Here is a 23,249-nt window from a genome sequence, read left to right as displayed (position 1 = left end):
GTCACAAATTTCTGATCATGGACCAGAGAAAGTGAATAAACCTGTCTTTGTGCTGTTGATGGATCTGTCCCATCAGATTGACTTTTAATCATGGATCACAAACCCCACTCTCAGGAATACACCCAGGGATATTTTTCCCAATTTTCTTATGTTGGATCACAGCCAATGATGGATCACACCCCTCTCTGGACTAACAATCCATTGATACGTTACTTAATGTATTACATCTAGTAAAGGATTATGGGTCAGGCTCCTGGCATCAAGTGATGCATCCCAACTCTCTTTCTTGCTTGCCCATGATTGTTGATGGATGAAGACTCTCTCCCAGTGGAAGAATGTCAATGCTGGACTGCAAGGAAAAAAGATGGATCATAACTTTCCATCATCAGCCAGGCACCGGTTGGATCAAATCCCTCTTGTTGGAGCAATAGAGATAATTCTGGAAGGTATCTCAACAGTTCAATGGTAGTGATAATAAACACTCCCCTTAAACCTAAATTCTCATCCCAGTGATGGATCACAACATGGATATAGGTCAGTTATTGATGAGATCCTTCTCCCACTGAATCCAAGAGACAGATTATTCACTGGTGATGGATCACAACATGGTGTCTGGGTTGAAGCCCTCACTGCTTCAATGGATACAACACTAATACAACGAAGATTGTTGTCCATGTTTGGGACAATGAGTGGAAACCTCAGTTCCATGAATAGGCACATGATACAGCCCACTCACTGGGAAAGCTAACCAAAGGATTCACTGTCCCTGAGGTGCAGACATTTTGGAGAGATCCAGATGAAGAGAATGTTCCATTGGGGAGAATCTTAACCAACCCCCCCCCCCTCAAACCAAGATAACCCAGGGGAAGGCTTGAGTTGAGCAAACTTGTCCTTATTGCTGGGTAACCTCAACTTGTAGAGGACCTGTGAAGGAGCTTTGTGACCATTCTCACTTCCTTGTTGTTTTGTGTAGAAAACATTCTGCAGTGGTCACATTTGACTTCAGCAGAGTTGTCGCTATTATTTTGTTCCGGGACTTCTCACAAAACATTTATAACCCTGCGTAATGGGCAAGGCTGCCAGAGAGCATTCACTCAGTGGGGATACAGGGGCAGCGGCTAAATAAAACAAGAACACCAGTTGGGTAAAGCCGGACCCCAATCGCATTGCGTCCACACTTTGAAAACTAGGCTATTCAACTTAGTCAAATGTATCCTTAGAAAACAATGAAAATAACAAGGTGGGGTTATTCAAAGTGCAAGAGTCCTATTTAATGCTGAGGAAGCACTAAACCTTCTGAACAGTTTCTTCCCTTCACGAGGTGCTTTAGAACCATAACACTGAGCATGTTAATTTTCCACTGAGATATGAAAGCAATTAGGAGGTCTAAAGGTTGAGTATAGAGGACTATAGACCTGTCATTACCTTGTCTGCACTGAGACTTAGCACAGAAGGTCTATAGGACAACCAAGACTCCAAGAAAAAAGGTGAAGCTTGCAAAGTCAACAGAAAACCTGGTGACATCTCAAGAGCTTTTTGAAGACAATTGGAAGGTGTGTCTGTCTTGGAGTAACGTTTGAGTTTAAGATTGGAGCTCCCTTGTTTCATGGGTAAGGGAAACACCTCAAATAGGTCAGCCCCAAATTTTCAATGTTTGCAGGTTCCATTCACACAACCTATGCTGTAGGACTCTGTGACACTGGGTACAGTAAAGACCAGAGGGACCAGGCAAGATCCCAGTTGTGCTCATGAAGACCTGTTATCCCAGGCAAGGGCATTTGAAAACAATTGGAAGGTATGGCTGTCTTGGGATAGTGTTTAAATCTGAAACTGGAGTTCCCTTGTGTCCTAGGTAAGCAGAAGGTCTGGGTGAAATAAAGGTGCAAGTGTCTAGAAATTACCCAGTGCAGAAACATGGATTGGGAGTAGGAGCGGGCTGTTCAGCCCCTGGGGCTGGGCATGATCTTCTATCCCAGCACCATCTTCCTCATTTATTTCCATATCACTTGATTCCCTCAATATCCATAGAGCCATAGAATCATAGAGAATTACAGCATGGAAACAGGCCCTTCGGCCCATCTATTCCTGCCAAAATCATTTAAGCTGCCTACTCCCATTGACCTGCACTGGGACCATAGCCCTCCATACCTCTACCATCCATGTACCCATCCAGACTTCTCTTAAACATTGAAATGGAGCTTGCATGCACCACTTGGGCTGGCAGCTCGTTCCACACTCTCACAACCCTCTGTGTGAAGAAATTTCCCCTTATATTCCCCTTAAACTTCTCACCTTCCACCCTTAACTCATGTAGTCCCACACAACCTCAGTGGAAAAAGCTTGCTTGCATTTATCCTATCTGTACCCCTCATAATTTTGTATACCTCCATTAAATCTCCTCTCAATCTTTAACATTCTAAAGAGTAAAGTCCTAACCTATTCAATCTTTCCTTATAATTCAGATCCACCAGACCCGCTAACATCCTTGTAAATTTTCTCTGACCTCTTTCAACCTTGTTTACATCTTTCCTGTAGGTAGGTGACTAAACCTGCACACAATACTCCTAATTAGGCCTCACCAATGTCTTATACAACTTCAACATAACACCCCATCTCCTGTACTCAATACATTGATTTATGAAGGCCAGTGTGACCCTATTTACCTGTGACACAATTTTCAACGAATTATGTACCTGTATTCCCAGATCCCTTTGTTCGACCACACTCCTCAGTGATGAACCATTCACTGTGTGAGACCTACCCTGGTTGGTCCTACCAAAGAGCAACATCTCACACTTGTCTGCATTAAATTCCATCTGTCATTTTTCAACCCATTTTTCCAGCTTGTCCAGATCCCACTGCAAGCCATGATCATCTTCCCCGCTGTCCACTACAGCCCCAGTCTTGGTGTCATCCGCAAATTTGCTGATCCAGTTAACCACATTATCATCCAGATCACTTAATGACAAACAACAACAGACCCAGCACCAATCCCAGAGGAACTGCAAAAGTCACAGGCCTCCAATCAGAGAGGCAACCATCTACTACCACTGTCTGGCTTCTCCACAAAGCCATTGTCAAATCCAGTTTACGACTTTATCCTGAATACCAAGCAACTGAACCTTCCTGACCAACCTCCCATCCAGGACAATAGACAATAGGTGCAGGAGTAGGCCATTCAGCCCTTCGAGCCAGCACCGCCATTCACTGTGATCATGGCTGATCATCCACAATCAGTATCCAGTTCCTGCCTTATCCCCATAACCTTTGATTCTGCTATCTTTAAGAGCTCTATCCATCTCTTTCTTGAAAGCATCCAGAGACTTGGCCTCCACAGCCTTCTGGGGCAGAGCATTCCATATATCCACCACTCTCTGGGTGAAAAAGTTTTTCCTCAACTCTGTTCTAAATGGCCTACCCCTTATTCTTAAACTGTGGCCTCTGGTTCTGGACTCACCCATCAGCGGGAACATGCTTCCTGCCTCCAGCGTGTCCAATCCCTTAATAATCTTATATGTTTCAATCAGATCCCCTCTCATCCTTCTAAATTCCAGAGTATACAAGCCCAGTCACTCCAATCTTTCAACATATGACAGTACCGCCATCCCGGGAATTAACCTTGTGAACCTATGCTGCACTCCCTCAATAGCAAGAATGTCCTTCCTCAAAGGACCTTGTCAAATGCCTTGCTAAAGTCCATGTAGACAACATCTACTGACTTGCCCTCATCCACTTTCCTGGTAACTTCCTTGAAAAACTCTACAAGATTGGTTAGACATGACATACCATGCACGAAGCCATGCTGACTATCCCTATCAGTCCATGTCTATCCAAATACTTGTATATCCACCACCACCGACTCAAACAGTGCATTCCACGCACCAACCAATCTCTGAGTAAAAAACCTTCCTCTAATATCCCCCTTGAACTTCCCACCCCTTACCTTAAAGCCATGTCCTCTTGTATTGAGCAGTGGTGCCCTGGGGAAGAGGCGCTGGCTATCCACTCTTATCTATTCCTCTTATTATCTTGTACACCTCTATCATGTCTCCTCTCATCCTCCTCCTCTCCAAAGAGTAAAGCCCTAGCTCCCTTAATCTCTGATCATAATGCATACTCTCTAAACAAGGCAGCATCCTGGTAAATCTCCTCTGTACCCTCTCCAATGCTTCCACATCCTTCCTATAGTGAGGTGACCAGAACTGGACACAGTACTCCAAGTGTGGCCTAACCGGAGTTTTATAGAGCTGCATCATGACCTCGCGACTCTTAAACTCTATCCCTCGACTTATGAAAGCTAACACCCCATAAGCTTTCTTAACTACCCTATCCACCTGTGAGGCAACTTTCAGGGATCTGTGGACATGTACCCCCAGATCCCCCTGCTCCTCCACACTACCAAGTATCCTGCCATTTAGGACAAAGCAGCCCACTTGACCGGCACCCATCATGCAAACCACTCCCTCCCACCACCAGCAGCACACAACTGTTGTAGTTTGTACCCAAACCTGTCCAATTTAGCCTCTGATGATAGTCACAGCCTGGATGTGGATGGTGGTGGACTCTCCGATGCCTCATTCATACCACAGAGGTACTGGGCAATGTGATTTGGCACTTTTCAGTCAGTCTTATTGCAAGATCACAGGACAGTACAGCACAGCACAGGCCCTTCAGCCCACAATGTTGTGCTGACCTTTTAACCAACTCTAAGATCAATCTAGCCCTTCCCTCCTACAATTTTCTATCATCCAAGTGCCCAACTAAGAGGTTCTTAAATGTCTCTGATGTATCTGCCTCTACCACCACTCCTCAGTCCCACCACTCTGTGTAAAAAACTTACCTCTGACATCCCTCCATCTATTTTTCTCCAATAACCTTAAAATTATGCCTTGTTGATTTAGCCATTTCCATCCTGGGAAAACGTGTCTGCCTGTCTACTCATTCTATGTCTCTTACCATCTTGTATACCTCGATCATGTCACTTCTCATTCTCCTTCACTCCAGAGAATAAAGTCCTAGCTTGAGATGACCAGAACCAAGCACAATATTCCTAGTGTGATCTAACTAGGGTTTTATAGAGTTGAAACCTTACTTCAGAACCCTTAAACTCAGTCCCCAGACTTATCTGTGAGTTGTGAATGGAATTGAGCATTGAGCAATTGCCCCAGGCACCCTCACCTCCAACACTACAATGGAAGGAACACCATTTGGTACAGTTGCTGAAGGTCTGGTCAGGGCCACTTGCCCAAGGAACTTCTGCAACGTGTCTTTCGGTGACCATGGTGAATGATGACCTACGCGCGAGTCCATGCCTAACACGTGACCGCTTTGCAGAGCTCCTCTGTTCAGTTCACAAAAGCAGCACCCACTTTCCAGCTGTCACTGACTTCAGTTCTTCCTCCCACTCAGACTTGAACCTGTGTGTCTCTGAATTCCTGCATTGCCCCAGAAGGACCCAGCATAAGCTTGAAGAACAGCACCTCTTCCAACTGTGGACACTGCAGACTTCTAGACTCGTTATCAAATTCAGCAAGTTGCTTGCTTTTGTTGGTATCAAAACCAGTCAGTTCTTAGCAATTCCAGATCTGTTTCTGTGCTTTTGAGTACAAGAACCATACAGCGTGAAAACAGGACCTTTGGCCCAGTGAGCCCACGGTGAGCACCGAGCACCCATTACTTGAATGATACTTTATTCCCCCTACTCCTCCCAGGTTTTAAAAAAAAGTTCTGCTGTATGGTTAACTTTCTTCATTTTTTCTTTACAGTTATAGCCTGATCTGTTGGGCATTTCCAACTCTGACTTGCATTCTACATTGTTTCCTATCTCTAAATCACCTCATTCATTGATAAAAAGACAGCTGGAGATAGCAGGATCTCCATGGCAACTCTGGTTTCACACTTTGCTCTTCCCATCTCTCCCCACCTTCTCCGTAACTTAAGGTCAATTGGCGTTCTCCTGTCCACTTCAGATGAAGGATCTTCAGTCTGAAGCATTGACTCTTTTTCTCTACAGATGTTGCCTGACCTGCTGAGAGTTTCCAGCGTTGCCTGTTGCCTGTCTTGATTTGCAGCATCTGCATTCGTTTGATTTCATATCCTGTTGACACACTAAGAGAAGAAATCCTTGCTACTGTTTTTCAAGTGCTGCCTTTTATAAAGGTTGGCACCCTCACCTCACTCCTGGATCTTTGTACTTGGTTCAGCACACAATCACCAGATCTTACAAGGGACTTTATGACCCATTTCTTCATGCCAGCACCTTGATCGTGAAATAGATACCTCTCTCATTCCAAGAAATTCAGTAATGGATCATGTCAATTAGTGGATCAGAGTTCGGGAAGGATCAAGCTCACTTGTTCATTAGATCATAAACTCCAGTAGATCATATCACATTGTCCCTGAACTGAAGGCATTGATGGATTAGCACTCTGCCCATAGATCACATTCATTGATTGACCCCTAATTGACTAATATTGTTATGTCAGGCAGTTTTATTCAATCCCTGGCACTGTCCTCTTTCAATGTTACTGACAGAAAAAAAAAATGCTCTTTATTGGATCTGAGACTCTAATTGATATTTTTCATTGGATTACGCCTTATGATGGTTTATAAATCTTCCCATCAGATTAAAGTCAGTGGTGTATCACTGTAATCAGTGAGCAACAAGCTTTTTCTACTGGACCTTGGATGTATCACCACCCTCTCTGATTGAATTAAGATCACTGATGGATCACAACAGCTTGTTTGGGTCAAAGTCACCAAAGATTCCTAACTCTGCCATTTTAGTCCAAGTCAATGGTAATTTACAACTCAGCAACCAAAGTCAGTGGCAGATCAAGTCCCCTACTGGATCGAGGTACTGTCTCCTTAACATCTACAACCATCTACCATTACTGTCTACTACCATCAGGAAGAAGGTACAGGAGCCTGAGGTCCCATATCACCAGGTTCAGTTACAGTTACTACTCTATAACCATCAGACTCATGAATCTGTGTGGATAACTTCACTTACCTCAAGTCTGAAACTGATTCCCCAACCTACAGACTCACTTTCAAGGACTTTACAACTCATGTTCTCAGTATCATTTATTTTTTATTCGCACAATGTGTCTTCTTTGGAACATGTTGGTTGTTTATCTGTCTTTACGTACAATTTTTCGTAAATTCTATTGTATTTCTTTATTTTCCTGTAAATGCCTGCAAGAAAATTAAACTCAGCCTTGTATATGGTGACATATAAGTACTTAGTTAATAAATTTATTTCGACTTTGACTTGACGTTATTTAATAGCATCCAGGGACAAAAATTACACTTATTGGATCATATATCTTTGTCCCATTAGATCCAAATCAATCATTCTCATTGACCACAGCTTATTCTGATTGGATTGTGGTCAGTAATGAAACATCACATATTCTAATTAAATGAAATTCATCAATGGATTAGCACTGTCAATGCCTGTAGCACAAGTTGATCTAAAAATGCCTGGAACATCAATTGGATCAAAGCAGTGAGAGGCCAGAAGCCTTCCTTATCAGGTTGACGTTGAAGCATGGAGACAACTCTGGGAAGTATCTCATCAGATCAATGTTACAGATTACCCTTGGACCCACCTTCTCATTCCAATCAATCCAATGATTGATTGCAACTTTCTCTTGTGGTTTTAGGTCAGTTACTGATGAGATCCTTCTCCCACTGAATCCAAGAGACAGATTGTTCACTGGTGATGGATCACAACATGGTGTCTGGGTTGAAGCCCTCACTGCTCCAATGGATACAACACTAATACAATGAAGATTGCTGTCCATGTTTGGAACAACGAGTGGAGACCTCAGTTCCATGAACTGGCATATGATACAGCTCACTCACTGGGAAAGCTAACAAGAGGATTCACTGTCCCTGGGATGCAGTCATTCAGAGAGATCCAGTTGAACAGATTGTTCCATTGTGGAGAACCTCAGTCAGGCATTCCACCCCCCCCCCCCAGACCAAGACAAACCTACAGCTAGGAAGACCTGAGTTGAGCAAAGTTGACAGGGCAACTAAGTGTGTCTTAATTGTTGGGGAACATTGGCTTGTAGAGGACCTATGAAGAAGGTTTGTGAGCATTTTCACTTCCTTGTTTTGTGTATTAAATATCTGGCAGTGGTCACATTTGACCTTTGCAGAAGTTGTCATTATTATTTTGTTCCGGGACTTCTCACAAAATATTTATAGCCCTTCATAATGGGCAAGGCTGGCAGAGAGCATTCACCCAGTGGGGACATAGGGGCTGGGGCTAAATAAAACAAGACCCCCAGCTGGGAAATATGACCCCAATCCCGAATCCCAACTCAGTCAAACATATCCTTAGCACTGAGTGAAAATAACAGGGTGGGGTTATTCAAAGTGCAAGAGTCCTATTTAATGCTGAGGAAGCACTAAACCTTCTGAACAGTTTCTTCCCTTCACGAGGTGCTTTAGAACCATAACACTGAGCATGTTAATTTTCCACTGAGATATGAAAGCAATTAGGAGGTCTAAAGGTTGAGTATAGAGGACTATAGACCTGTCATTACCTTGTCTGCACTGAGACTTAGCACAGAAGGTCTATAGGACAACCAAGACTCCAAGAAAAAAGGTGAAGCTTGCAAAGTCAACAGAAAACCTGGTGACATCTCAAGAGTTTTTTGAAGACAATTGGAAGGTGGATCATCTTGGGGTAATGTTTGAATCTAAGATTGGAACTCTCTAGTTTCCTAGGCAAGGGAAACACCTCAAATAGGTCAGCCTCAAATTTTCAACGTTTGCAGGTTCCATTCACACAACCTATGCTGTAGGACTCTGTGACACTGGGTACAGTAAAGACCAGAGGGACCAGGCAAGATCCCAGCTGTGCTCATGAAGACCTGATCTTCAAAGCTACAGTGTCTCTGGCCGGTCTCTTCCTGCAGTCATACTGCTGGCAGTTACCCAATTATGTGGAGAGTTGCCCATGTTTGTCCTGACAACGAATGACAGGACCAGCCCAAGTCCTTCCTCACGGCTCCCTGCTCCCAAGAAGCATTTTGTTAAACACTTCAGAAGTGACCATGAAACCCTTGGCCTGGTCCAGTTTGCCATCCGTAACCAGTTCAGTCTTGGTGTGGCTGCAGCCTCACCAGTGCGGGATGGTTTTTCACTGGTTCTTTGTCAAGAGGACAGAGATGGCCAATAAATGCCACCATCATCAGTAACGTCCCTGAATGAGGGAACAAATAAATCCCCACTCACTAACGTTTCAGCATGATCACTCAGCTCCAGACCTGATCACAGCCTGGGTCCAAACACGCACCAAAGAGCAGAACTCCAGAAGCTCAGTGAGAGAGGTGGCCTTTGACATCATTTGACTGAGTGTAGGAAAACTGAGGCCAGTGGACAAAGGGGAAACACTGCAGTGGGTGGAGTCTCCACCTTGAGAAAAGTACCGTTGTGGTTGTTGGAGGTCAATCATCACAACCCCAGGTCATGTCTGTAGGAGTTCCTCAGCAGTGTCCTTGGTGCAACCATCTTCAGCTGCCCCATCAGTCACCTTCCTTCCATCATACGGACAGAAGAGAAGATGGTCACTGATGGTTGCATAGTTCCATTCATGGCTCCTCAGCAAGTGAAGCAGACCATGTCTGCATGCAACAAGTCCGAAACAATATATATGAGCATGGCCTGTTAACTGTCCAGTAATATTTGTACCTTTAAATCATCTAACAATGGCCACTGACAAGTGAGATTCAACAGTCTTACAGCAAAGAAACAGGCATTTTGGATCAGCATGTCCATGTCGACCATCAAGTATCTTTCTATACTAATCCATCTAATCTAGAGAGTGGGGAGGTTGTCAAAGGATTCAGCAGGATATAGATCAGTAGGAAGTTTGGACAGAGAAATGGCAGATCTGAGCAAGTGTGATGTGTTGCACTTTGGGAAGTCAAATGTAAGAGGAAGGTAGGCAGTAATTGACAGGACCTTAAGGAACATTCATGTGCAAGTCCATAGCTCCCTGAAATTGGGACCAAGAAGATACGGAATACTTACTTTCATCGGTCAGGGCATTTAATATAAACACTGGTAATTCACGTTACACCTGTATAAAACTTTATTGAGGCCTCATTTGGAGTTTTGTGTACAGTTCAGGAAGGATGTGGAGCCTCTGGAGAGGGTACAGAAGATATTCACCAGGATGTTGCCTGGATGAGAGAGTTTTAGCTAAAAGCAGAAGTTGGACAAACTTGATAAGCACAAGAGATTCTGCAGATGCTGGAAATCCGGAGCAACACACAAAATGCTGAAGGATTCAGCATTAGCAGTTCAGGCACCTTCTAATAAACAGTCAACATTTAGGGAGTGATAACCTTCATCAGGAAAGGGGAAAAGGGAAAGAAGCCAGGATATGAAGGTGCAGGGAAGGGAAGGAGCACAAGTTGGCAGGTGATAGGTGAGACTAGGTGAGGGTGAAGGTGGGTAGGTGGGGAAGGGGAGTATGAAGTGAGAATCTGGGAGGTGTGAAGTGGAAAAGGTAAAGGGCCAAAGAAGAAGGTATTTGATGGGAGAGGAGAGTGGACCATAGGAAAAGGAGAAGGAGGAGGGGCAGCAGAGTGAAGTGATGGGCAGGTGAGAAGAAAAGAAAGGGTAAGAGGGGAGTCAGAATAAGGAGCTGAAAAAGATAGAAGGGGAAGGGGACAAAAACTACCAGAAGTTAGAGAAATCGACGTTCATGCTCTCAAATTGGAGGCTACCCAGACAGAATATGAGGTATTGCTCCTGCACCCTGAGAGTGGCCTCATTATGGCAGTAGAGGAGGTCATGGACAAACATGGTGGAACGGGAATGGGAAGTAGAATTAAAGTGGGTGACCACTGGGAAATCCTGCCTGTTGTGCCACATGGAGTGAAGACGTTGGACGAATTAGTCCCCTGATCTACGTTATATCTCGCAGATATGGAGGAGGCCGCACTGAGAGCACTGGACACAGTAGATGACCCCGACAGGCTCACAGGTGAAGTGTTGCTTCACCTGGAAGGACTGTTTAGGGCCCTGATGGTGGTGAGGGAGGAAGTGAAGAGGCAAGTGTGGCTCTTGTTCCACTTGCAAGGATAAGTGACAGGAGGAAAATCAGTGGGGAGAGACAAGTGGACAAGGGTGTCTGAGAGAGAGTAATCCCTATGGAAAGAGAAGAGTGGAGTGGAGGGAAAGATGCGTTTAATGGTAGGATCCCATTGGAGATAGCAAAAGTTTTAAAAGATGGTGTGTTTGATGCGGAGGTGAAGGTAAGCATCATGCATGTCTTTGTAAACACATTTCCCTTGACATTCAATAGTGTTTCATATCCTGAGGTCACCATTGATCATAAATTTAACTGGGTGAGCCACATAAATACTCTGGCCACACTAAGTGACTCATTTCTTGACTTCACAAGGCCTCTCCACCATCTGCAAGGCATAGGACTAGCCCAGAATACCCAGTTCCAACAAATCTCAAGGAGTTCGGCACTATCCAGGACAAGGTAGTCCACTTGGTCGGCACCCCATGCATTTCCCTAAACACTCCCTCCCTCCACCATTGGTTCACAGTGGCTGCAGTGCGCGCTGTCTACAAAATGCAATGCATTGCAGTTACTCACCCAGGCTACTCCGAAAGGTCTTTTCATATTTGTGACCTCTACCATCAAGCTGGGCAAGGAGAACAGCAGAGCCTGCAGGTTTTCCCCCTGACTCGCGCACCACCCTGACCTGGGAACAGACTGGGTCCAAGTCCTGGAACTCCCTCCCCAACAGCACCATAGGAGTGCCTTCACTGGAAGAACTGTAGTGGCTCACCCTGACTTTCTCGGTTGGGGATGGACAATAAATGCTGGTGTCTCAGTGATGACCAGATGCAGATGATGAAGGTAAAATAGAACCCATCTCTCTCCAGGTACTCAGCCCCATGTTAAGGGTGGCATGGGCAGGATAGAAGATGGAAATTTCCCCAGCTGCTTTGAATATGCATCTACCTTTATCTGAGAGGCATAGCTGATTGCACTGAGATAACTTTTTTTTAATATATTGGATCTGCTCTTAACAAATGAGACAGAGAAGATGATAGAAGTGTGTGTTAGGACACTTTGGAACTCGTGATCATAATGCCATTAGTTTCAAGATAATTATAGAGAAGGATAGGTCTGGACCTCAGGTTGAAATTCTAAATTGGAGAAGGCAAATTTTGATGGCATCAGAAAGGTTCTGGCAAGTGTGGATTGGGAAAGGTTGATTTCTGGCAAAGGGGTGCTTGGTAAGTGAGAGACTATCAAAAGAGAAATTTTGAGAGTACAGAGTTTGTATGTTCCTGTCAGAGGAAAAGGCAAGGCTAATAGACTCTATGACTTCATTAATTCCTGTGTGATTGACAGCATTAACCTGGAATCTCTTGTCTATTCCTCATGCCTTCCAGCTGTCATTGGGGAACTGGAGAGTTGAACATGCACACTCCATGATGAGGTCTTCCCAGAATGCTATTAGTTTAGGAATTTCAAGAATTTGGTTCAATAATATGAGGGAATGACAATATACAGTATTTACAAGTCAAGGTTTTGTGCTACTCAGAGGGAAATAGAGCTAGTGGCCTTCTGCCCTGGTTCTTACAGGTAGTGGATGTCACAGGATTGTGAGATGTTGTTGATGAAACCTTGTTGAGATGCTGCCTTGGACCTAACCATGCCATCACCAGTAGTTGTGAGAGTGAAGGAGAAGATGGAGAAAATTGTGTTGCTCAAATATCCTGGATGATCTTAGACTGCACTTGAAATATTGTGTTCAGTTCTGGTGGCCTTATTATAGAAAGGATACAAGGATATGGAGGCTTTAGAGAGGGTGCAGTGCAGATTTCCCAGGATTCTGCCTGGATTAGAGGGCATATCTTATGAGGTTGAGTGAGCTAGGGCTTTCCTCTTTGGAGAGAAGGAGGATGAGAATGACTCAGTAGAGATGCACAAGATAGAAGAAGGCATAGATCACGTGGATACTCAGAGACTTTTTCTCAGGGGCAGAAATGGCTAATATTGGGGGAGGGGAAGCATAATTTTAAGGAGGCAAGTATAGGGAGGATGTCAGAGGTGTGTTTTTTCACACAGAGGGTGGTGGGTCTGTGTAGAGGCAGATACATTAGGGACATTTAAGAAACTCTTAGATAAGCACATGGATGATAGAAAAAATGGAGGGCTGTGTAAGATGGAAGGGTTAGATTGATCTCCGAGTAAGTTAAAAGGTTGGCATAACATGATGGGCTGAAGGGCCTGTACAGAGTTGTAATTTGCTATGTTATATGTACTATATGTTTGTTAAGTTTGGAAAAGATTCCTAAATGGAGAGAATGCCCTTCAGCAAGTGTTTGATAAGATTGGGAAGGTTTTCCAGAGTCAGGAGATGAGTGACTTGCAGCCTTGGAGCTGAATTTGTGGCTTATTTATGTCGCTAGTTCAGCTGTTTCCTCTCAGTGTTGACACCTAAGATGTGGGCTCAGCAATGATAATACATTGAACATCAAGGTGGTTGGTTGGACTCCTGATTGGAGATGGTCACCTGCCTAGTACTTGCATCGGCCCAGCGTTGCTTTGCATGTCTCAGTCCACACAGGCGCATGCTGGTTCATTGTCCAAGGAGATGCAAATGAAATTGACCATCATCGATTGCACATCAGGAAGCTCCAACTGGTGGGCCACATTGTCCACTGGTATGACGGCGGACTCCTGCAGCAACCACATGAGTGTCCACTCAAAGCCCCGTGTTTTCACACAGAATTTGATTCATGAAAAACGTAACCTACCAATGTAAGAACTTGCCCTTTCCCTGCTGGGAAGTCACTGAGCTCTGCCAGTGACCTTGGTGACGGTGAGCAGGAACACAGCATTCCAAATCGCTCACCCACCTACCTCCTGCCCTACCTGGCACAGAGACTGCGGAGCCTGGCTGGGGCCTTTTGGCTACATCACAGCCTTTGACCACAAGCAAATGAAACTGAGCACTGTACAACCATCAGTAACTTCCCCAGTTCTTGTCACATTTGGTCACCCTCTGCCCTGAGACTGAGGGTTGTCACTGTCACCTCACCTCTGGAGTTCAGCTCCATCACAACTTTGGGAATGATGTGTTACAAAGGAGCCATCCAACTATTGCATTTGTGCTGACTTTCAGTGACAAATCCAATTAGTTCCTCTCTTTTACTGTTTCCTGAATGCCCTACATTTTCCCTAAAACAGTTAGAGCTCCTTGTAATGGGTAAGATTGTTTGATAGCATTCACTCAGTAGGGACACAGGGTCAGGGGCTGAATAAAACAAGTTTGATCCCAATCCCACTGCATCCACCACTTTGAAGACCAGGCTGTTCAACTCAGTCAAACATCTCCTTAGCACCAAGTAAACATAACAAGGTGGGGTTATTTAAAGTGCAAGAGTCCTGTTTAATGCTGAGGAAGCACTGAACCTTCTGAACAGCTTCTGGCTTTCAGGAGGTGCTTCAGAGCAAGGTGTTTTTCCACTGAGATATGAAAGCAATTAGGTGGTTTAAAGGTTGACTACAGAGGACTATAGACCTGTCATTACATTTTCTGCATTATGACGTAGTGCAGAGGGTCTATAGGACAACTGGGACTCCAATAAAAGAGCCATATAGTAGCTTCCTTTGAAGTATCTAAAGAGCAGTTTTGATGTTGGATTAGCAAGACTGCAATGTGCAAACGCAGCAACAAATCTCTCTCATGGCGGAACCCTACCGCTGTTCAACCATAAAGCAGGCAATGGTTCGCTGCAGCCTATGTTTGTGATTGACAGAACCTCTTACTTTTCCCCTTTTCAACCACAGAAGCTTAGAATAAGCATAGGCAAAGAAAATCTACAGAGGTTTCTTCCACAATCCCAATACATGTCATTCTACCTCAACTGAGATCCTCCAGAAGCCCCAATCAACAGACCATAAGTAATAGGAGCAGGATTAGGACCAAACATATAGCAATAGGCGCAGCACTGAGCCTTGGAGAAGATGACTAGTCATAGGCCTCTAGTCAAAAAACCAACCTTCCACCATTATCACCAACCATCAAGTTAATTGTGTGTCCAATTAGCCAAGGTCTTCCTGGTTTCCATATAGTTTAACTTTCCATCGCAGCCTACCATGTGTAACCTTATCAAAAGCCTTACAGAAGTCCATATAGACCATGTCTGCTGCCCTGTATCAGTGACCTTCATGGTTACTTCTTCTAAAACTCAATCAAGTTCATGAAACATGATCTCCTAGACACAAAGTCATGTTGGCTACCTTTAATCAACTCATGTCTTTCTAAATGTATGTATATATTATCCCTCAGAATCCTCTCTAGTAACTCACCTACCACAGATGTTAAGCTTACTGGTCTATAGTTCCCAGGTTTTTCTTTGCAGCTCACCCTAAATGAAGGCACAACATCAGCCACCCTCCAGTCTTCCAGCACTAGTTTTCCAGTCTTCCAGTCTACCTGTCACTAACAATGATACAAATATTTTGGCCAGGGCTCCCACAATTTCTTCACTAGCAGTTTCTTTTTAAGACATTCAGCATTTCCTCTGTTGTAATATGGACTATCCCCAAGATCTCCCCATAATTATCTCAAGGTCTGAAGCCTTCATGTCTTTCCCTACTGTAGAAACAGAGGACCTTACTCATCTCCTGTGGCTCCACACAAAGGTATCCACTTCGGTCTTTGAGGGGCATTTTTTCTCTCTAGTTACCCTTTTTCACTTAATATGTAAAATCCTATTTGAAATTATGAAATTATTATGAAATATAATAGAAATTGCGTGTGGCCAAGTGGTTAAGGCGTTCGTCTAGTGATCTGAAGGTCACTAGTTCAAGCCTTGGTTGAGGTAGCGTGTGTGTCCTTGAGCAAGGCACTTAACCACACATTGCTCTGCGACGACAACGGTGCCAAGCTGTATGGGTCCTACTGCCCTTCCCTTGGACAACATTGGTGGCGTGGAGAGGGGAGACTTGCATCATGGGCAACTGCTGGTCTCCCATACAACCTTGCCCAGGCCTGCGCCCTGGAAACCTTCCAAGACACAAATCCATGGTCTCATGAGACTAATGAATGCCTATAAATAGAAAAATATAGAAGGATCAAGTATTTTAACTGTGAGTGATTGTAAGGTGTTGGTGCTCTGAGGGCCCTGAATGCACCAATCATAGAAAGTTAATGGGTAGGTTCGGCAACAAAAAGTTCAAAGTTCAAGATACATTTATTCTCAAATACGTATATTACATACAACTTTGAGATTCATCTCCTTGCAGGCAGCCACAAAACAAAGAAACCCAATAGAACCCATTAAAAACAAAGAAAACTGTCAAACATCCAATGTGCAGAAAAAAAAAACAAATCGTGCAAACAATGAAAGTAAGCAAATAACATTCCGAACTGAAGCTCAAGAAAGTGAGTCCACAGACGCAAAGCCAGTTAGGAAAGCAAATGTTACGTTGGCTCTTGGTTACAGGAGGATCTGAGTACAGGTGTCGTAATGCCAGGTGCCAATTGTCAAGAGCCCTGGTGAGGCTGCCCTCGGAATATTGTGTACAGGCTTGGTCTCCCTACCTAAGGAAGGATATACTTGTGATAGAGGGAGTGCAGCAAAGGTTCACCAGCTTGACTTTTGGGACGGCAGGTTGCCCTATACGGAGATGTGAGACAGATTGGAACTTTACTGTCTTGCGTTAAAAGAATGAGATCTCATTGAAACATTCAAGATTGCGAAGTGACTTCACAGGGTAGATGTGGCAATAATGTTTTTCCTGGCTAGGGTGCCTAGCAGTCCAAAAATAACGGGTCAGTCCCTCAGAGGTGAGAAGAAATGTCTTCACCCAGAGGGTGGTGAGTCTGTGGAATTGTCTGTGGGCGGTGGGGTTGAATGAAGGGCTAGACAGACTCCTGCTCTTTGTTTATTCTTTATAACTACATAATGAAACTATTCAAGTACAATTTCTGCAGAAGGCAGGACTGGGTGGGGACCTTTGCAACAACAGCTTTGGCATAATTTGTTTCACACATATTGACACCCCACCTTCCATCTTTCTGCTGATTTAGAGATAAATTAATGAACTGGTACTTGCGACAATTGGAGCTGGTATTACAAAGAGCATCTGCTGGAGATGCTGAGAGTGCCGCTGGAAGTGACAGATGGAATCCCACGGAACAGTCGCTTTGCTCCAGTCTTCCAACAGATGGCAGAACGCAAGAAGGCAGGTTGTGAGCCACTTGGTCATTTCCTTGTGGTAACTAGAGACGGTCTTTTGTGATCTGCAAGCTTCCTCTGTTCAACCCGCTGAGATTCCCATCCTCTCACGACAAGAGTGGTCTTACACGCTCAAGGTTCAAAGAGCATGCCAAAGAAGATGTAAAGCTGTTCTTGCTCAATAAGCACATCAGACATTAGTTTGGAGTGGTAACTTTGCAGGCAAGGTAATCAAAGTGCAGTCAGCACCAGAGAACATGGAAAATACAAGCTGAAGCAGGCTGTTTCATGCTTCAAGCCCACTCCACCATTCATCACGAGCATGGCTGATCAAGCTCAGAGCTATTGGGAGGTAGCACAAACTCAATGGGCCCTTTTATGTCATTGCAATACATCATATTTACTCCTGTAGTCAAACCCTCTCGTAATAAAGGCTAACATTCCACTTGCTCTTTCAGTTGCTTCCTGCACCTGTATGATGATCTTCAGTGACTTGTGCACATGACTCCCATGCCCCCCCACCCTGGGACACACCACCACCCAGTCCATCCCCACTTCGCCAAAACTCTGCTCCTTGTGTCTGTGCACTGATGTGGATGAGCTCACATTTTCCCACATTTTCATTTTCCAAAAGCCATAGAATCACAGAACACTAAAGCACAAAATAGGCCTTTCGGCCCATTGAGCCTGTGCCAAACTATTAATCTGCCTATTCCCATCGACCATGGTCCTCCATACCCCTTCTATCCACGTACTTATCCAAACTTCTCTTAAATGTTGAAATCAAACCCGCATCGACCACTTCTACTGGCAGCTCATTCACACTCTCACTACCCTCTGAGTGAAGAGGTTCTCCCTCATGTTCCCCTTAAACATTTCACTTTCCATATGCCAGGTTGTTCCACATCCCCTCCCACAAAACCTTTCTACACCACCCCTCCCACCAACTCACACTCCCACCTAGTTCAGGAACATCAGCAAACTCATAAATAGGGAATGTCTGACTAAGAAAGAATGTTAGTGAGTGCCAACTACCAACTCAACAAGTCAACTATAGTGCGCAGCACATCTTAAGCAAAGTGGAGAAAGAGATGGTTGCTCATAATTGCTTTCCCCTTTCCTCAAATGGGCTCCTAAGCCTTGTACTGGGAAGTGCCACATTGACCCTTGTACTTCAATCTCCATGGCAACACAGGACAGGCTCAGGCATCTCAACAGGGAAGCTAGATAACAAGTTGAAGGGAATAAAGAGACATAATTTATTGACCTGGACCTGTGCTACATATTAATAATATCTATATTAATCACATGCTCACAAGATAATTGCCAAGCAACAGAAAAGAATAAACAATTCCACCAATCAGAAAATAGAAGCAAGTTATTGGCAAATCAGACAATGCCCAAATATGGATAATTCCTTAATAAATAACTCAACCAATTTATTTGAGAATAATTTTATCACCAAGTAAAGAAATATGCAATAAATCTGAGATGTGTATCTATATATATATATATAGACCAAAATCAATGAAGTAAAAATGATCAATTAAAAGGGGAGGCTGAATGATCAAACAACTTGCTGAAAGTGAACAGTTGATAATTGCATCTAATGTAGTGAAGCTGAGGTGCTTATACAGTGAGGTTTAAACTACAGACACACAGGCTCAGCAAAAGGTAAGTTCATAACTATATATCATAACTATTATCTGAGTTAGCATTCCGAAGCAAGTCCATCGTGCACGATCTGATGGACGTTGCCATAAGGGACAATGCCTACAGGGCACTGTCTGCCGGGTGAATTGCCTGCTGTGTGCACTGTCTGTTGAACGTTACAAAAATGCATTGATTCGGACAGTGTAGGTTGTATAGTTTACATGACCTTCAGTACACACTTGAGTATCTCTGTAGGTGGGAGCACAGGAAGACATTCTTCAGGGGATTGAGTACAAGAACAGGGAGGTCTTGGTAAAACTTTATAAAACGCTAGTCAGGCCACAGCTGGCCACCACACTATAGGAAGAAGGTGACTGCACTGCAGAGGGTGAGGAGATTCACAAGGATGTTGCTTGGGGTAGAGTGTTTCAGTTATGAGGCCAGACTGGGTCTGTTCTCCCTGAAGTGGAGGAGGTTAAGACAGGACAGGACTGAGATAGATAACATTAAGAGGGGTATAGATAGACTGCAAGAAACATTTCCTCACATCACAGGTGAATATAGCTAGAGAGGACATAGAACATTGAACATTGCAGCACACAGGTCCTTCAGCCCATGATGTTGTGCCAATCTTTTAACCTACTCCAAGATCAATCTAACCCTCCCCTCCTACATAAACCTCCATTTTTCTATCATCCATGTGCCTACCAAAGAGTTTCTTAAATGCCCCTAATGTATCTGCCTGTACCACCACTCCTGACAGAATGTCCCACACACCCACCACTCTCTGTGTAAAACTTGCCTCTGATATCCCCCTATGCTTTCCTCCAATCAACTTAAAATTATGTCCCCTTGTATTAGCTATTTCTGCCATGGAAAAGACTATCTGGCAATCCACTTGATCTATATCTCATCATCTTGTACAGCTCTGTCAACTGAAGTTTCATCCTCCTTCATTTTAAAGAGAAAAGCCAAGGCTCACTCAACAAATCCTCATGACACGTGCTCTCCAATCCTGGCAAATCTCCACTGCACCCTCTCTAAAGCTTTCGTATCCTTCCTGTAATGAGGCGACTGGAACTGAACGCAATACTCCTAGTGTGGTCTAACCAGCGTTTTATAGAGCTGCAACATTGCCTCGCGGCTTTTGAACTCAATCCCCTGTCGAATGAAGGCCAACACTATACGCGTTCTTAACAACCCTGTCAACTCGTGCAGCAACTTTGAGGGATCGAGGAGTTGCGGTCACTCTCTCTGAAATGCTCACCCACTGAGAGATCTGACACCTGACCTGGTTCATTGCCTAGCATCAGATCTAGAATGGCCTCTCCTATAGTCAACCTTTCTACATATTGCATCAGGAATCCTTTCTGGTCACGCCTATCAAATTCTGCTCCATCTATACATTTTGTACCAAGGGGGTGCCAATCAATATTAGGCAGGTTGAAGTCCCCCATGACAATAAACCTGTTACCTTTCCTCCTTTCCAAAATCTGCCTCCCGATTTGTCCCTCAGTGTCTTTGTTCCTATGGGGGGGGGGAGGTTTGTAGCATACTCCCAATAGATTTCTCACTCCTGTTTCTGACTTCCACCCACACTCAGTCAGGAGACAATTCCTCCACGACATCCTCCCTTTCTGCAGTTGTGTTACTATCCCTGATTAGCAATGCCAATTGCCCATCTCTTTTACCTCCCTCCATTTCTCCTTTGAAACATCTAAATCCCAGCAGCAATTCCTGCCCTTGTGACAGCCAAGTCTTCGTTATGGCCGTAACATCGTATTTCCATGTACTAACCCTCTATGTAGTAGTTCCATGTACTGTTGAACCCTCTCAGTTAATTACCCTTGTTCCTGATACCCCTTGTATTAAAATAGACACACTTCAACCCATCCTACTGACTGCAGTTGTGTACCGTTATAAAATGTGTGTTCATCCATCGTCGACGTCGATGAGGACCTCAACACCATTATGATGGTGTCGAGACTAGCGCGTGATTTGGATTTAAGTGAGGGGGAGTTGCGCAGTGTCAGCCTCACTCTCTCTTCCCAATTCCCATCTGGATCCAGTGGCAAGACAGAGTCGAGACGGCTGGAGATGGGACTAGGCGCAGTGGATGACCAGGACGTCTTCTGTGTCTTGTCCTGCTCTACACATTCCACGACGCTTGCAGAGATCGCCTTCTTGACCGTTGGACCTTCCATTGGTCTCGTCCGCTCAATCTGCCGGAGTCTGTCTTCACATGCTGGGATAGACAACTGCCTATCTCACCGAGAGTTATTATAAAATAGACACACTTCAACCCATCCTACTGACTGCAGTCGTGCCCCATTATAAAATAGACACACTTCAACCCATCCTACTGACTGAACTCATGCCCTATTAACTGCCTATCATTTCTCAGTCTCTTTACAGACTGCGTCTACTGTTGCAACAACTGCTCTCTCCTCTGACCATTCCCCTGACAAACTAATTTGAACACTCCTCAACAGACATAGCAAACCTGCCTGCAAGGATCTTCGTCCTCTCTCAAGTACGGGTGAACCCATCCTTTTTGGACAGATCATACCCTCCCCAGAAGAGATCCCAATGATCCACAAATCTGAAACTCTGTCCCTTGTACCAATTCCTCAGCCACACATTCATCTGCCAAATCATCCTATTCTAACGCTCACAGGGCTTGGCATAGGCAGCAATCCAGAGATTGCTACACTTGGGGTCTTGCTTTTCAGATTCCTACCTAGCTCCTTATAGTCTCTCTTCAGGACCTCATCTCCTTTCCTACCTATGTCATTGATACCAATAATTACCACAAATTCAGGCTGCTCCTTTTCCCCGTTTAGAATGCTGTGAACCCGATCTAAGATCTCCCTGACCCTGGCACCTGGAAGGCAACATACCATCCGGGTGTCCCTTTCACATGCACAGAATTGCCTATCTGCTCCCCTAACTATGGAATCCCCATTAACAGTATCAAAAGCAATACAGTTATTATTGAGGGGAATAGCCATGGGTTACTCTGCGCTGTCTGCCTATCCCCATTCCCTGTCCTGACACTCACCCAGCTACTTGCCTCCTGCAACTTAGGCGTGACTACCTCCCTGTGGAACCTATCTATCACCTCCTCATTCTCCTGTACAAGCCGAAGTTTATCCACCTGCAGCTCCAGTACCCTAACACAGTCCGTCAGGAGCTGCAGCAAGATGCTGTTATCAGGGAAACCAGAGGTCTCCCAGAACTCTCACATCTTCCCCCCTCACCCAGATTTAGGGTGACTGGGGAGAGATTAAGAGGGGTTCTGAGGGGGAGCTTCTTCACCCAGAGAGTGGTGAGTCTCTGGAACACACCGCTGGAGAGAGTGACGGACAGCGTTTAATCAGTGTCCGTGTGAACATTCCTCTCACCCAGGTACAGAGGTCTATCGGCCAAGTGGCCTGTTTCCATGCTGGCTGATTTTGATTCGATGATTTGCCAAGCACCTTCACAAGAGCTGAAAGACACCACAGTGCTTCCTGAATTGGGAATCACAGTGCCTGAGACAGATCCATCAGCCTGGGAATGATCAGAATAGGTTTAATACTGTCGCATGTACTGAGATACATTGAAAAGCTTGTCTTGCATACTGTCCATTCAGATCAAATCATGACACAGTGTGCTGAGGTAGACAAGGTAAAACAATAACAGAATGCAAAATGAAGTGTCACGGTTACTGAGAAAGTGTGGTGCAGGTAAACAAAGGGCTGCAAGACCACAAGGAGGTAGATTGTGAGTTCAAGAGTTCATCTTACTGTACTAGGAAAGCATTCAGTATACTTATTACAGTGGGGCACGCAGTCTGGGGCTGTCACAGACACACACACACATAGAGCTAGCAGGCAGGCCAACACAATATTTCCCAGCTTGGAGAAAGGCCTCTGCTTTCTGCCCCTGACTTAGAGCTGAAGTTGGAAGTGGAAGAGGCTGGAGGGGACCTGCAGCTGCTGAGCCGTGCAGGCAGCTTTCTGGGCACCTGTAGCGGGCGCTGCAATGCGCGCACCCTGCTACGAGCTCAGTACTCGTGCAGCCAGCAGCCAGCAAACATCCTGTGACTTTGCTCCGACCACAGGATGCACCCACTTCTTCTGCAAGCCTTCGGTGTTTGGTACGAGTCACCCTTCCTTAACAGAGAGTGGCGAACCAAGCAGAAAGCAGCCTTCAGACAGAAAGAAAGCCCCCCCCCCCCAGTTTTATTGGTGACAGGGGGGCTGGGACAGGTTTAGCCAACATTAGAAGCTACGCAGAAATGAAGTTATAACAATAACTTTTCTTGACTTGAAGCTGACCACAGAAAATCACATTGGAACGTCCAC

General features: G+C 44.8%; 2 protein-coding genes across 2 annotated transcripts in view; one reads left to right on the top strand and one right to left on the bottom strand.

Annotated features, from left to right (window-relative positions):
* Positions 1 to 23,249, bottom strand: part of LOC134340497 (bridging integrator 2-like) — a 129,414-nt gene that overhangs the window by 72,491 nt on the left and 33,674 nt on the right. The gene's annotated exons all lie outside the window — the stretch shown is intronic.
* Positions 18,770 to 23,249, top strand: part of LOC134340520 (natural resistance-associated macrophage protein 2-like) — a 116,339-nt gene continuing 111,859 nt past the window's right edge. Inside the window, exon 1 of the mRNA XM_063037833.1 lies at positions 18,770 to 18,921. The gene's annotated coding sequence lies outside the window, so the exon portion shown is untranslated. The remainder of the gene's footprint in view (positions 18,922 to 23,249) is intronic.

This window comes from Mobula hypostoma, chromosome X1 (genome assembly GCF_963921235.1).
Source record: "Mobula hypostoma chromosome X1, sMobHyp1.1, whole genome shotgun sequence".
Taxonomy (NCBI): domain Eukaryota; kingdom Metazoa; phylum Chordata; class Chondrichthyes; order Myliobatiformes; family Myliobatidae; genus Mobula; species Mobula hypostoma.
The sequence above is the reverse complement of the archived record's forward strand: the minus strand, read 5'-3'. Positions and strand labels throughout refer to the sequence as shown.